This window comes from Grammomys surdaster, unplaced genomic scaffold (assembly GCF_004785775.1).
Source record: "Grammomys surdaster isolate TR1022 unplaced genomic scaffold, NIH_TR_1.0 202, whole genome shotgun sequence".
Lineage (NCBI taxonomy): Eukaryota > Metazoa > Chordata > Mammalia > Rodentia > Muridae > Grammomys > Grammomys surdaster.
This window is the reverse complement of record NW_021604647.1, coordinates 462,151-474,988: the sequence shown is the minus strand read 5'-3', so window position 1 is coordinate 474,988 and position 12,838 is coordinate 462,151. Positions and strand designations below refer to the sequence as shown.

Genomic DNA, 12,838 nt, shown 5'->3' with positions numbered 1-12,838 from the left:
CCAGTAAAACTAAGTGGTTCTCTAAGCTGGACTTTGGGCTGTTGTGCTCTCTGACTGGGATGAGCAAATGCTTGTCCATGTCCCCCCAGAAACAGCGTCAAACTATTACCTCCTGCTTCATGACAACCACCCAAAGCACTGCAGTTTCAATGATAAATCAATCCTGGTGTTTGCAGAGCCGCCTTCTGGTTGCATGTGTGGTCAAGTGTGGTCAGTGGTGGCTGCAGCCAATGGACTGCAAGGTCCCAGATGGTAGTTCATTCTTGATGCAGCTCTGATCTCAGTGAGACAGTCCCACCCCATCCAGGGGTCCCTCTGGTCCCTAGTTTCCTGCTATTTTTCTTTTCCCTTTACTTCTCCATGGAGGGCACATCCTGTGAAGTGTTAACCGTGTACAGTCTTCCTCCCCTTCTCGCTCTTCTCACATGGTACTGAGCCACACTGCCTCCAGCCACTTGCTAACACAAGACCTTTGCTGTGACCCAATGCCTATTTTCCTGATCCTCCCAGAACAAGGCTCTTTCTTTCCAACGTCACAAGCTCAATGTTTAGTCTTCTGTCACATGACAAGCTACAGTTGTCATACGGAAACTACAGTGATGGTCATCTGTAAACAAAGATTTGGTTTTGGCTTCCTGTTTCAGGGATCGCAATGCATGGCTGCTCGCTCCTGGACCAAGGCAGCACGACATAGCAGAAGTGGATGCTGGAGGAAACGCATTCACTGCATGGCAGCTGAGAAACAAAAGAGAGAAGCACTTGGGGTCCCAGCACCCACTTCAAGGTCATACCACCAGTGACCCAACTTTCTTCCCTAAGCCTCCACATCTTAAAAGTCCACCATCTCCCAATAATGCCACAGGCTGGTGAGTGAGCCTCCAACACATGGCCCTTGGAGGACATTTAAGATCCAAACCAGGGCAGCAGTTTTACTGCATCAGGTAGATAGCGAACCAGACTGTTGCTTTATTACATAGCTTGATGTTAGAGCATTTCCCTAGCATGGATAGAGTCACTCCCCAGTAGACATAAGCATGGATAGAGTTCAATCCCCAGTACAAGAAGAGAGAGAGAGAGGTGTGTGTGGGGGGGTGTATTTGAGAAGCAGCTCAGCTCTCTCTCCAATGAGCTATCATGAATATGGGATATTTGGTTGTTTGTAGCCAAAATAATACTCTTTTTTTGTTTTTTGTTTTTGTTTTTCGAGACAGGGTTTCTCTATGTAGTCCTGGCTGTCCTGGAGCTCACTCTGTAGACCAGGCTGGCCTCGAACTCAGAAATCCACTTGCCTCTGCCTCTCAAGTGCTTGGATTAAAGGCATGCGCCACCACTGCCCAATGAAGACCCCCACTCCTGGGAGACCCTCACTCAAGTCTCGGGATGACACGACCACCCATTAATTCTTGCAAGACACCGAAACTGGATGCAACAGCAGAGGTTTATTTGGGAGGAACAGCCGGCTGTTGGTCAATTCGTTTGCTCACACAGGAGCTGAATTGACCCCAAATGCTGGTCTGAGGAGAGTTTTTAAAGGAGAAAACCACAAATCAGGGGATGAGGAGAGGCGAGGGGGTTGCCAAGGAGACATAGCATAAAAATAGCGGAACATTCCAGAGGAACCCAACCTGTGTGAGTCAGGGTCATGTGAAAACACTCTGTACACTATTTTTCTCAGGAATGCAGTCCTGCCCAGTCACTGTGGTCACCAGTTCCATGGTTCCACCTAGCTGAATTCCATTCTTCTCTTTTTGTGCTTAGCCAGTTCCCATAACTGGCCGGTTCACATTCTTAGCCTGCTTCAAGAGAAAAATTTCCATGCCTTTTAAAGAAAAACCTAAAGAAGAACCTATGTATATTTTATAAAATGATCTTTATAATTTTTCATTCTACACCTGGCCTCTTTCCTTTTTTTAAAGATTTTATTTATTTTATATATATGACAAGAGGAGGGCATCAGATCCCATTACAGATGGTTATGTGGTTGCTGGGAATTGAACTCAGGACCTCTGGAAGAGTCAGTGCTCTTAACTGCTGAGCCATCTCTCCAGCCCCAGCTGTGTAGTTCTTACTTTTCACTTTTAGATGTGTGTGTGTGTGTGTGTGTGTGTGTGTGAGAGAGAGAGAGAGAGAGAGAGAGAGAGAGAGAGAGAGAGAGAGAGATTTTGTGAATATGAAGAGCTTCTGGGGTCACTTGGCGGGAATATTGGCCAAGGACAAGGAAATGGGCTTCAGGCAGGAATCTGACGTTGGGCCATGCCGAGGAAGTAATTTCAGGCAGGAATCTAAATCTTAGGCTAGAACAAATAAGTAGGCTTCAGGCATGAAAATGACTTTGGGCTAGGACAGGGAAGTAGGCTCAGATATTTTGGTCATCCTGATAAGCCCTTAGAAATAGTGATCATGGGACTTTGTTTATTGTCTTGCTTGTTCCTTGACTATTTGCATTTATTGTATGGCTAGTTCCTCAACCTAGAACTGACCTAAATACTTACATGTAATTAAAATGGTATAAAGCAGATTGGAGAAAAAATAAACCTGCCTCACCCTTCAGCCTCAGAACTGGCTGGGGTCATGCTGCAATATTGTCTAATCGTCTTTTTTCTTTTTAATCCTCACTCCTGCACTGGAGAACCTGTTGACTGACTGGGCTAACTGACTCAGTTTGTGTGTGTATGTCTGTGTCTGTGTGTGTCTATTTGTGTGTATGTGTGGGTGTTTGTATGTGTGTGTATATCTGTATCTGTGTGTGTATTTGTGTGTATATGTGTGTGTGTCTGTGTGTATATGTATGTTTGTCTGTGTGTGTATATATATATATATATATATATATATATATATATGTGTGTGTGTGTGTCTGTGTGTATATGTATGTATGTCTATGTCTGTGTATATGTGTATTGTGTGTATGTGTACATATGTTATATACATGCATGCTTCAGATTCCCTGGAACTGGAGTTAAGGATGGTTGTGAACTACCATGTGGGTTCTGGGAACCAAACTCAGGTTCATTACACAAACAAGAAGGGCTTTTAATTGCTCAGCCATCATTTCAATCCGTTGTTGTTGTTGTTGTTGTAGAGATCCAGTGAGCTGAGCAGGCCCTGTACCTCCCACCAGATCCAGCACAGAAGTTCCACTGAGGTGACTCAGGAAACCACGGGTCATTTTGAGACCCTGGAACTTGGGAAAGTCAGGCGTGGATCCAGTCCCTGAGCCACCAATTTGGGCTCCTTGTCAGGGCCATGACTTATTCAGGGTTTCCTTCTTCTGAACCAAGGGCTTGGTTATTGTTCTGGGGTTCCATCTGTGAGCTGAGATTCAGGCCCGGGTCAGGCCTTAGGGATGCCAGCATGCCTCCGCTGAGTGTTGTCTCATGCCTACGGCTTGCTGTGTCCTCCCGCTGGCTTTTCAGGCAGTGCAGGCCACGGCTCATGTTTACTGAGTTATTAGGGATGAAGGACTTTCAGATATTTGCTCATCACAGTTCTGTGTCCTGTCTTTTCTTACTGCTAATGTCTGAGCTGCTGACGCAAGCAAAGACAGCAAGCTGAGCACAGATGCTGCCTGCTTGGACCAGCTCGCCTTTAGCAGCCCCTGGGAGCATCTTATCATTAAGTCCTGTAGCTCTGACGGCAACAGAGGAATCTGTGCTGTGCTTCACACATCTGCAGTGTGCTAGCCTGCCTGAAAGGGGAGTCTGGCCTTGGGATCTGCCCCCATTCCTCCCAGTTCCCCCAACCAGCTCCTACCTATCAGCAGGCTGCTCAGGTATCCCCAGCACGAGACAGTGGGGTCCAGCAGGAAAAGCTCCAACTGGTAGTGAACTGGGATGGAATGCACAGCAAGGGGATACCTTGTGAGTTGGAAGGCACAATGATTAGTAGCAATAAGACCTGTAAGATTGACATTAATGGCTTACCTGGTACCATCTATCTTGTTGCCATGTCAATCTGGGAATCCTCCAGGCCTTCAGCATCATATTGGGACCGCTGAGATAGATATCACTATAGATTAAGCAAATACTGCACTTGTGGTCTCTCCAGTGTGAGACAGCCATTGTTGACTACCTAGACCATATTGTGCAAGCCAGTCTAATAAATCCCATATAAACAATTTTTCTATCTGTTCATTTCTTTCCCAGCAGCCCCAGAAGTTTTAAGGCTGTGGGAGGGGGTTGTTGAGAGACGGCAGCAGCAGATACCTCAAATGCATCCCTTACTCCCTGGCTCCCTGATTTTCTGAGCCCTTCAGGTCCAACTCAGCCCTGCCTACAGATATTTGTGGAGATTTGTGGATGTTGGCTTCGGTCACAGCACCTGGGCTCTTGAGGGGTGACCTTGTTCAATCACTCTGAATGAGTGAAGAAGCACCACCCCGCCAGAAGCAGCAGACACAAACAAGGTTAGACTTCCTGTCCTACTGCAAAGGCCAGGCAGGAACCAATTAGGCTTTTAATTCATTACCTGGAATTTCCAGTGGGCAAGTTTGGGGACCTTCATTCCCAGATATGGCTCGGAGTGGATCCAACTGGCCCTTCCATGGAGCTCTTCAGAGGCTAGCGGAGCTCTCTGTGCTAATGTGTCATCCACCAAGTTGATCCAGGATCTCTCTCTCTCTCTTCCTACTCTGTAATCCCAGATGTGTTCAGACAAATCAGCCAACATCACCACAGTCTTCTGTAACACACTATCACTCTTCTAAGGGTTCATCGTAGACCTTAATGAGAACCCTCTGCTTTCTTGCAACATCCTGGGGCAGTGGTTCTCAACCTGTGGGTCTCAATACCTTTGGAGGTCAAACAACCCTTTCACGGGGCTTCATATCTGATATTGTGCACACTCGATATTTACTATTCATAAAGCAGTAAAATTGCAGCTATGAACTAGCAACAAAAGTAATTTTATGGTGGTAGGGAGAAGGGTCACCACAACATGAGAAACTGTATGAAAAGGTCACAGCATTGAGAAGGTTCAGGACAGCTGCCCTAGGGGTTTGCCAGAGTCCACCTCACCCCAGGAGATGTGCTGGAGTCTCAGTTAGCTGTCGCACGTGTTAACCTTGCTGGCCCTGATTCCCCACATCTTACCACAGAAGCACTGGGGTTACAGGTAAACATATTGGGGTAAGCCTCCTCTGATGGTTAGTGCATTGGATGGAATGAAGGAGCTCTATGAGACAAAAGAGCTGACCTCAAATGCTTAGCTGCGAGTCTGTGCACTGAGTTCACAAACTAAGAAAAGAGTCTCTTCTGAAAGTCACCCAGGTCCATATCTGTTAATATCCTTATTTTTAAGGATGAAGAAACTGAAGGTTAGCTTTAAAAATCTAGTAATGACAGCCAAAATAATGCTACTTATCCAGTAATGAGAGAACGGAAGATCTGATGCCAAACTGTGTCGCGCCCGCCTCGCCAGCAAGGATGACGCAACAACAGGATCCTTCCTCACGCACTTTATTGGGGAACACACCATTGATTGTAAAGTGAAAGACCCCAAGCCTGAAATGGGTGCTGCTTAAATAGTTATCCCAACTGTGTATAAGTGTCTAATTGGTGCTTCTTGCAGAACTTCATTTACATACTGCTCGGGAGGGTGAGGAGCTGCGTCTGAAAGATACGCAGGCTCACAGCAGGTGTTTACGACTCTGAATGCAGTTGTTTTCCACCTCAAACAGAGGGAACAAGCGCCATCTTCTAATGGCGGCTCCTTACATCTCCCCCTATTTTATTTTTTAAGAGCAGGCACTGGCCAATATCCCTCTCTTAGGCTAGTTGACGTGCCCCCATAGCCAGCATCAACAGGACAAAATTCCAATAAGGAAGGGTGAGTTCCCTGTCTTAGGCTACGAGGGTTGCACCCATGCCTGGCATTCTCTGTGCAAGAGACTGTGCACCCAGGTCATGGCCACTCGTTATTCCCGTCATGGGGTTGACTCACTACCTTTAATCCTAGATGATGTGCCCCTGGCTTATGGCATCAACCTACTCCCGTCATTGGGATCAATGGCAGCTGGCCTGAGAAAAATTATGGCAGCTCGACTCATTCTCTCTTGTGCAATGGGACTGAGCCCCAAGAGGTGCAAGAACTGAAGTTCGAGGCTGCTATTCCTTCAGCAACAGGTTCATCCAAACCTGGGGAGATGTGTCTTTTGTTTTATTAAGATGGAGCTGCCCTTGGCCTGTCTGGCACGGTACCAATCATGACTCAAACTCAAGCCCGATCAAGCAATTTCCATCTTGGGGGAATAAGCGATCAAGGACTGATAGTTAAATACAGTCTTCCCTACCCTACCAGGTGCAATGGAAACAAGTCCTCTGGGTGCAAGGGCTAAGGGAGACAGATAGAGATGCAAACACCCATCCCTGTGCAATGGAGTCATCTCCCAGGGGTGCAAGGGCTGTTTGCCTCAATATTCAGGTACCAGAGCTACATAGACAAGGACCAGCCAGGCTAAGACTCCTCACCGACCCAGTGCAATGGGCTGAGCCCTTGGGGTGCAATGGCTGAGGGACCTGTTTGCTGGCTATTTCTTTAACATGGATAACCAAATTTCAGGAGATGAACCTTGTTCGAGGGCTAGCAATGCTTGAGTAATTAGTACTTTGTCTCTTCGTTGACGAAATTTAAGTTTGCAAAGCAACCATAGATACAATACCAGTCCGCAACAAACTGCAGCCCCAAAGAGAACTACCCCTATCCATTCCTTAAAGTAGGAAAATGCAGAAGTTAGCCAAGAAGTAAAATCTCCCACAGTGATAGGATTGATGCGGGTTCTATTCAGTACGATAATCTCCATCAACAGACGATTCTGCAACCGCTCCGCTTGCTGAGACCAATTGCCTTTTAAAAAAATTAGACAACAGGTTACCATCTTTAAAAGTAGAATTATCATACCTCAATGGGGTAATGCACATATGTTTAGTATGACTAACACAACTTAGCTGTACAATATCTACAATCTCTTCCAATTTGCTTTGAAGAAGGTCCACTCTCTGATTAACCAGAAGAATACCAGAAGTGAGATGAGCATTCATTTGATGCTGTGTAACCAAAGCATCCGCAGCTCTTTCTACTAAAGCATCAACAGTTTGAGCTGCATTTACTTGATTGGCCATTGCTATACCTGCAGTCACAGTAGCTGCTGCTGATACTGCTACAGCAGTCACAATTGCAGCTGTAATACCAAAATCTCTTTTTTGTCTAAATAAAGTGGCTATAGGAAAATCATCTGGATCTGCTTCCACAGGAATTGGCACAAAAGTAGGTATATGTACTATTAAGGCCAAAGATAAAGAACCATTCCAGCATTCAGCTAAGTAGCAGGTAACATTATTTGCGCTACAGTTCAGAAAACTTGTATTATTTTCAAACTCAGCCAATATAAAGAAAAATGGAGGTGAAACACATACAGGGGCAGCTGGGGCAGATGCATTCACCAGCTCGCCATTTACCTTAATCCTATCCAGATAAGGATAGCTATTATTAGAGCAGGTGGCTGAGATATTTTGTATCACATGATATAGACCTTGCATAGAGACAAATGCAGAAAGGCTAGTACTGGCTCCAGCTATATTTGTTAGTATCCATTGATAAAAGGGCCATATATCTCGCCTTCCTGTTCGAATACCAGTCTTGTTGATAGCAGCCCATTTTATAGGAGGTGAAAGGGCAAACCCTGAAGCAATCTCCATGTCAGGAGATTCTTTAGATTGACATGGCATAAAAACTGGAGGAAAAGATAGATCAGGGGGACACCAAGGTAAAACTTTCTTGTATGTTGCATTATGGTTGGGCCATTGTGATGTCCAAGGTGCAGTAACATTACTCCGGAGCAACATGGTAGTTATATTTAATAAGGCCCCGTCATTATTAGAAATATTTCCTGAACTTTCCATCTTACCAGCTGACACCTGCTTTAGTGCCTCAACCAAGACTCCGGTACCAACCTTGCTAAATGAGACAGGATCCACCCAGTTAGTTAACATGGTGTTCCTGAGTACAATACACGGAGTATGAGCTTTAGCCTTAGTAGTAAAGCAGAGAGTAAAATTCAATGGAAATGCAGTGGCATTGTATAAAACAGGCTCTTGTCCCATAGGCATAGCACACGGGACTTCCATAAAACATTGAGTAGAAGTAAACAATGGCAACACAGTAGAACTGGCATGAATGGGCATAGGTACGGGCCAGGATCTAACTATTGCCCATAACTGAATACTTAGCACTTCTTCATAAGTCATCATGACTAAAAGTGTCCACCACAGCTTCTTCATTCTTCTTAGAAAACGTCCTTGGCTCCGCAACAACTCTGGTTAATCTTGCTGGCACCCAGACAGGATTTTCTTCAATCTGTGGGAAAACACAAACAGCTCCCCTGGATCTGGTAAGCACTGGATCCAGGCCTCTCCATGAGTTTGTCAATACATCTTTCCATTTCACCGTTTCCCGTGTCTCTTCCACAGGATTACTATGCCTGTCAGCAGCAGTCAGCCCCTTCTCATCCAGTTTTAAAAAGTTAAGTGTAAATAGAGTTAGAGACAAGGGCTGCTTTAGGAGCCAGTGATGATTCCATAATTCCCCCTTTTTGTTTTTGCAGATACATTTTCAAAGTTAGATTGGCTCTTTCAATGATGCCTTGACCTTGAGGATTGTATGGCAATCCAGTACGATGCTGCACTTGCATGCGCACACAAAATTGTACAAAAGTTTTAGCTGTATACGAAGGCCCATTATCAGTCTTTAGCAGGCGAGGTTTTCCCTACGCTGCCCAAGCTTCTAAACAGTGGGCAATAACATGAGAAACCTTTTCTCCAGCCATAGGTATAGCATGGATAATACCAGAGCAAGTATCTATAGATACATGAATATATTGTAATTTCCCAAAATGTTTAATATGTGTCACATCCATCTGCCAGACATCTAAAGGTCTAAGCCCTCTTGGGTTTACTCGAATGGATGGAGGGTGGTTAAATTCAACACATTTTTGACAGTTTAATGTAATATCTCGAGCCGCAGCTCTTGGGATACCAAATTTAAGTCTGAGAGTGGAGGCTGGAACATGAAACAGTTTATGAAATTCCTGAGCAGCTGTAAGATTCGTTTGCAAAACAGGGAATGCTTGGCGAGTAGTTGCATCAGCTAAAGCGTTACCCAGCACCATGGGACCTGGTAATAAGGTATGGGCTCTAATATGTTGAATAAAAAATTTTTGAGTTCCTAGATAAAATACACTGTTGTATTTGTTTCAGAATGGGGGCCACAGGACTGGTTGATTTTATTGTACCTGCGACCTCTAGAATACGAATTGCATTCACCACGTAGTGGGAATCAGAAATGATATTTATGGGACCAGGGAAAGCCTTGAAGACTTCTAAAACCACTTGACACTCTACCAATTGCGGAGTGTCTGGAGCAAATTTAAACTTTACTGGGCTAGCAAAATCAGCCACATAACATCCAATGCCTGACTTTGATCCATCTGTATAGATATCTATAGACTTTGGAATAGGGGCATTGGCAGTTACTTTAGGAAAAATTATAGGATGTTTTGACATAAACTGTAATAACGGATGTTGTGGGTAATGATTATCTATATGACCTGGAAATACACATTTCAGTATAGCTCACATATCTATCGCTGTGCAAAGCACTAGAACTTGCTGGGTTGTATATGGAACTATAAGCGTATCAGGGTATTGCCCAAAGTGTGTCAAAGAAGCCTGCAACCCCTTTAATGCCAATTCTACTACAGCTGTAGGATAATGATCTAAAGTTTTATTTGGTGATGCATGAGGATGAATCCAGAGCAACGGTCCCTGCTGCCACAACACTGCTGTAGGCAATGTGACTGTGTCAAAAACACATAAGAAAATAGGTTCATTAGGCTGAACCCTCACTAATTGAGCTTGCTGTATGGCTTCCTCTACTTTCTGCAGAGCTACTATGGCAGCATACGTTAGTTTTCTAGGTGAGGAGATATGACTGTCTCCTTCTAATATAGGAAATAAAGGTTTTAATTCAGCTGAAGGAATTTTGAGATAGGGACATATCCAATTAATATCTCCCAAAAGTTTTTGAAAGTCATTTAATGTTTTAAGGTGGTCCCTACGAATGGTAATTTTCTGTGGGGATACAAACTGAGGATGTATATTAGTTTCCAAGAATGCTCCTATGTTGCCTTTCTGCACCTTTTCTGGTGCGATAAATAAACCTTTACTCTCAAATACTTTTATTAAATCAGCATAGGCAAGGCACAAGTCTTCCTCCTTAGATCCACAAAGCAATACATCATCCATATAATGTCAGATTCTCAATATAGGATACTTATCTCTAATAATTCTTAAGGCTTTTCCCACATATAACTGACATATAGTGGGACTATTAGCCATACCTTGAGGTAAGACTTTCCAATGATATCTATAATCTGGTTCCTCACGGTTAATGGATGGCAACGTAAAAGCAAATCTTTGTCTATCTTCAATTACTAAAGGTATTGAAAAGAAACAATCTTTAATATCTACAATTATCAAGTTCCATTCTTTAGGTAATGCTGATAAAAGTAGTAAACCATGCTGAATGGCTCCCATAACTTGCATTTGACTATTAATAGCCCTTAAATCATGTAGAAGTCTCCATTTTCCAGACTTCTTTTTAATCACAAAAATTGGAGTATTCCAAGGAGATTGAGTGGGCTCTAAATGTCCAAGGGCTAGCTGTACATCTACTAGAGCTTTAGCAGCAGTTAATTTTTCAGAGGTTAGAGGCCATTGAGGAACCCACACGGCGTCCTCTGATTTCCATGGTAGGGGTATTGCATCTTCTAGGAAAAACACAGCCCTTTTGTGTGGGTCTGACCTTTGGTCTCAATAGGCTGGGAAATACCTTGATGAAACTTTTCCAGGCCAAGTCCAGGAATATATTCCATGTCTTTCATCATTTTCTGACTCTGAGCAGAGTATTCATTGGTTAGTCTTAATTCCATGCCCTTTAGGATGTCTCTTCCCCAGAGGTTCACTGGTAATGATAAAACATAAGGCTGAAATCTACCTTTTCTTCCCTCATGATCTCTCCACACTAACTCTTTTGCACTTATGCTAGGAGTGGCTTCATACTCCAATCCTTGCAATGAATGAGAAGCTTCATAATCCTGCTTCTACTCTTAGCTTTAGGACAGAAGCTCTCCCAGAGAGACAAGCTTAAAGATGAAAAGTTATTTAAACATTTTACCTCAGAGTAATTTTTTATTTTTTCTAAAAAAAAAAGATTCAGGTTTCCATTTACTATTCTAGCTTACTTCTCTACACTGCCCTACTAGGACCCCTGCCACTCTAAAGTCAGGGAGCAAAGTACCACTGCCCCGCTCACTATGAGCCAAGCTAGCATGTTAGTGTCCTTATCTGCTAAGCCCACAACTCTTTGGCAGCGCTTAGCTTTTCAGAAGAAAGTATGCTAATGATGACCTTGGCAGGCTGAGCAGGCAGAGGAGCCTGGGCAGCTTCAAGATAAGCTGGAGGAACTGAGGCCTCCCTTCTCACCTGCAGCCCTCTCCAATCTCTGCTCCTGCAACATTTCCAAGGCCGTTTGTCCCTCTTCAACTACCTTACAGCATTTCTGATCTTCCAAACAGTTTCTCACTAACTTCTGCAAAGTTCCCTGTTCCTGAGCAAAGTCAGGGTCTCTGCCGAGCTTATCCCAGCAGGATACTGTAAGATTTCCTGATACCAAGAACCAGGGTGCAATGGTATCGCATTCATTCAAAAATGTTAACAGAGTTGAGCTTTTTATCTTAAAACTCCTTGATAAAAGCAGCTCCTGAAGAGCCAAAAAAATTGGGTGTGGCTGAGCAGCGCCCATAACTAAATTCCTCCCAAAGATTCACTTTCGGTTCGCTACACCACGAACTTGCCTGCTCTCTCTTCATCTACAGAGAAGAGCAAAATAGCCGCGTCCCGCGGACTTAATTATCCCAGTTCACCTGGGAACTTTATCTCCTCTTTTGTCGAGGACCTTGACTTTATCTAAAAGTTCAAACTCTTGTAGAGGCAGGTAGATGTTACTTTGTGCGCGCTCCGCCTCCGGATCCTTATGTTTTCCTTTTTAGAGCTCTTTTCCCTTCATGCCCCTAATTTTTCCTCTATTTCATTTTGGGCATGGGCCCCTGACTCATCTCCTTTTTCTGTTTCTGACATGCTGTCTTGATGCTCAGCCAGTGCACGCTGTCCTTCACGTACTGCCTTCTCACAGCGTTGGTCTTGAATACGTGCTTTAACTAGTTTCCATAGTGGCTTTGTCCCTGCTTTCAGCTTTCTTTTTTCTGCTTCTCTCTCAATATCTCTCCCTAATTTCTCCCAACTGTCAATGGTTAGCGACCTCGTTGGAGCAAACCATGGAGCTATCCGGTCTATTTCATTAAAGAATCCTTTTAATGTAGTTTCTGAAACTTTCAGCCCTCGTTCTTTCAGAAGCTCCTGTAAGGCTCTAATAACAGGCACAGAGTGTCCAACTCCCATGTTGCTCTTTTATCTACAAGAGACTGATACACAGGTCAGCTTTCGAGGTTACATACCCCCGCCTTACAGCTCTGTCAGGACGCTACTCCCAACAGATGCACTCATGCCCTGGGCGATGGCAATTCAAGCAGTAACAAATCACCTAAATGACAACGAAAACAAACAGTAGTATGACTGCAGCAGCCACTGGATGAACTCCCAGAACCAGCATATCTTTTTTCTTTGTCAGGGGCTTACCGGTACAGCCGTTCCCGTGCGATCAGTTCTGAATCCTCCCGTAGCTAAGTCCGGGGGTCTTCGCTGGTGCCTTGTGATGTAAATCTTCCCAG

The 12,838-nt window shown here is 44.3% G+C and overlaps 1 long non-coding RNA gene across 1 annotated transcript; it reads right to left on the bottom strand.

The window, feature by feature from the left end:
• Window positions 1-3,304: 3,304 nt before the first annotated feature.
• Window positions 3,305-4,526, bottom strand: LOC114623779. The gene is made up of 3 exons (XR_003711828.1): window positions 4,465-4,526; window positions 3,751-3,990; window positions 3,305-3,439 (listed from the first exon to the last, which is right to left on the bottom strand). It is a non-coding gene; the product is annotated as an uncharacterized LOC114623779 (long non-coding RNA).
• Between the last annotated feature and the right edge of the window lie 8,312 nt (window positions 4,527-12,838).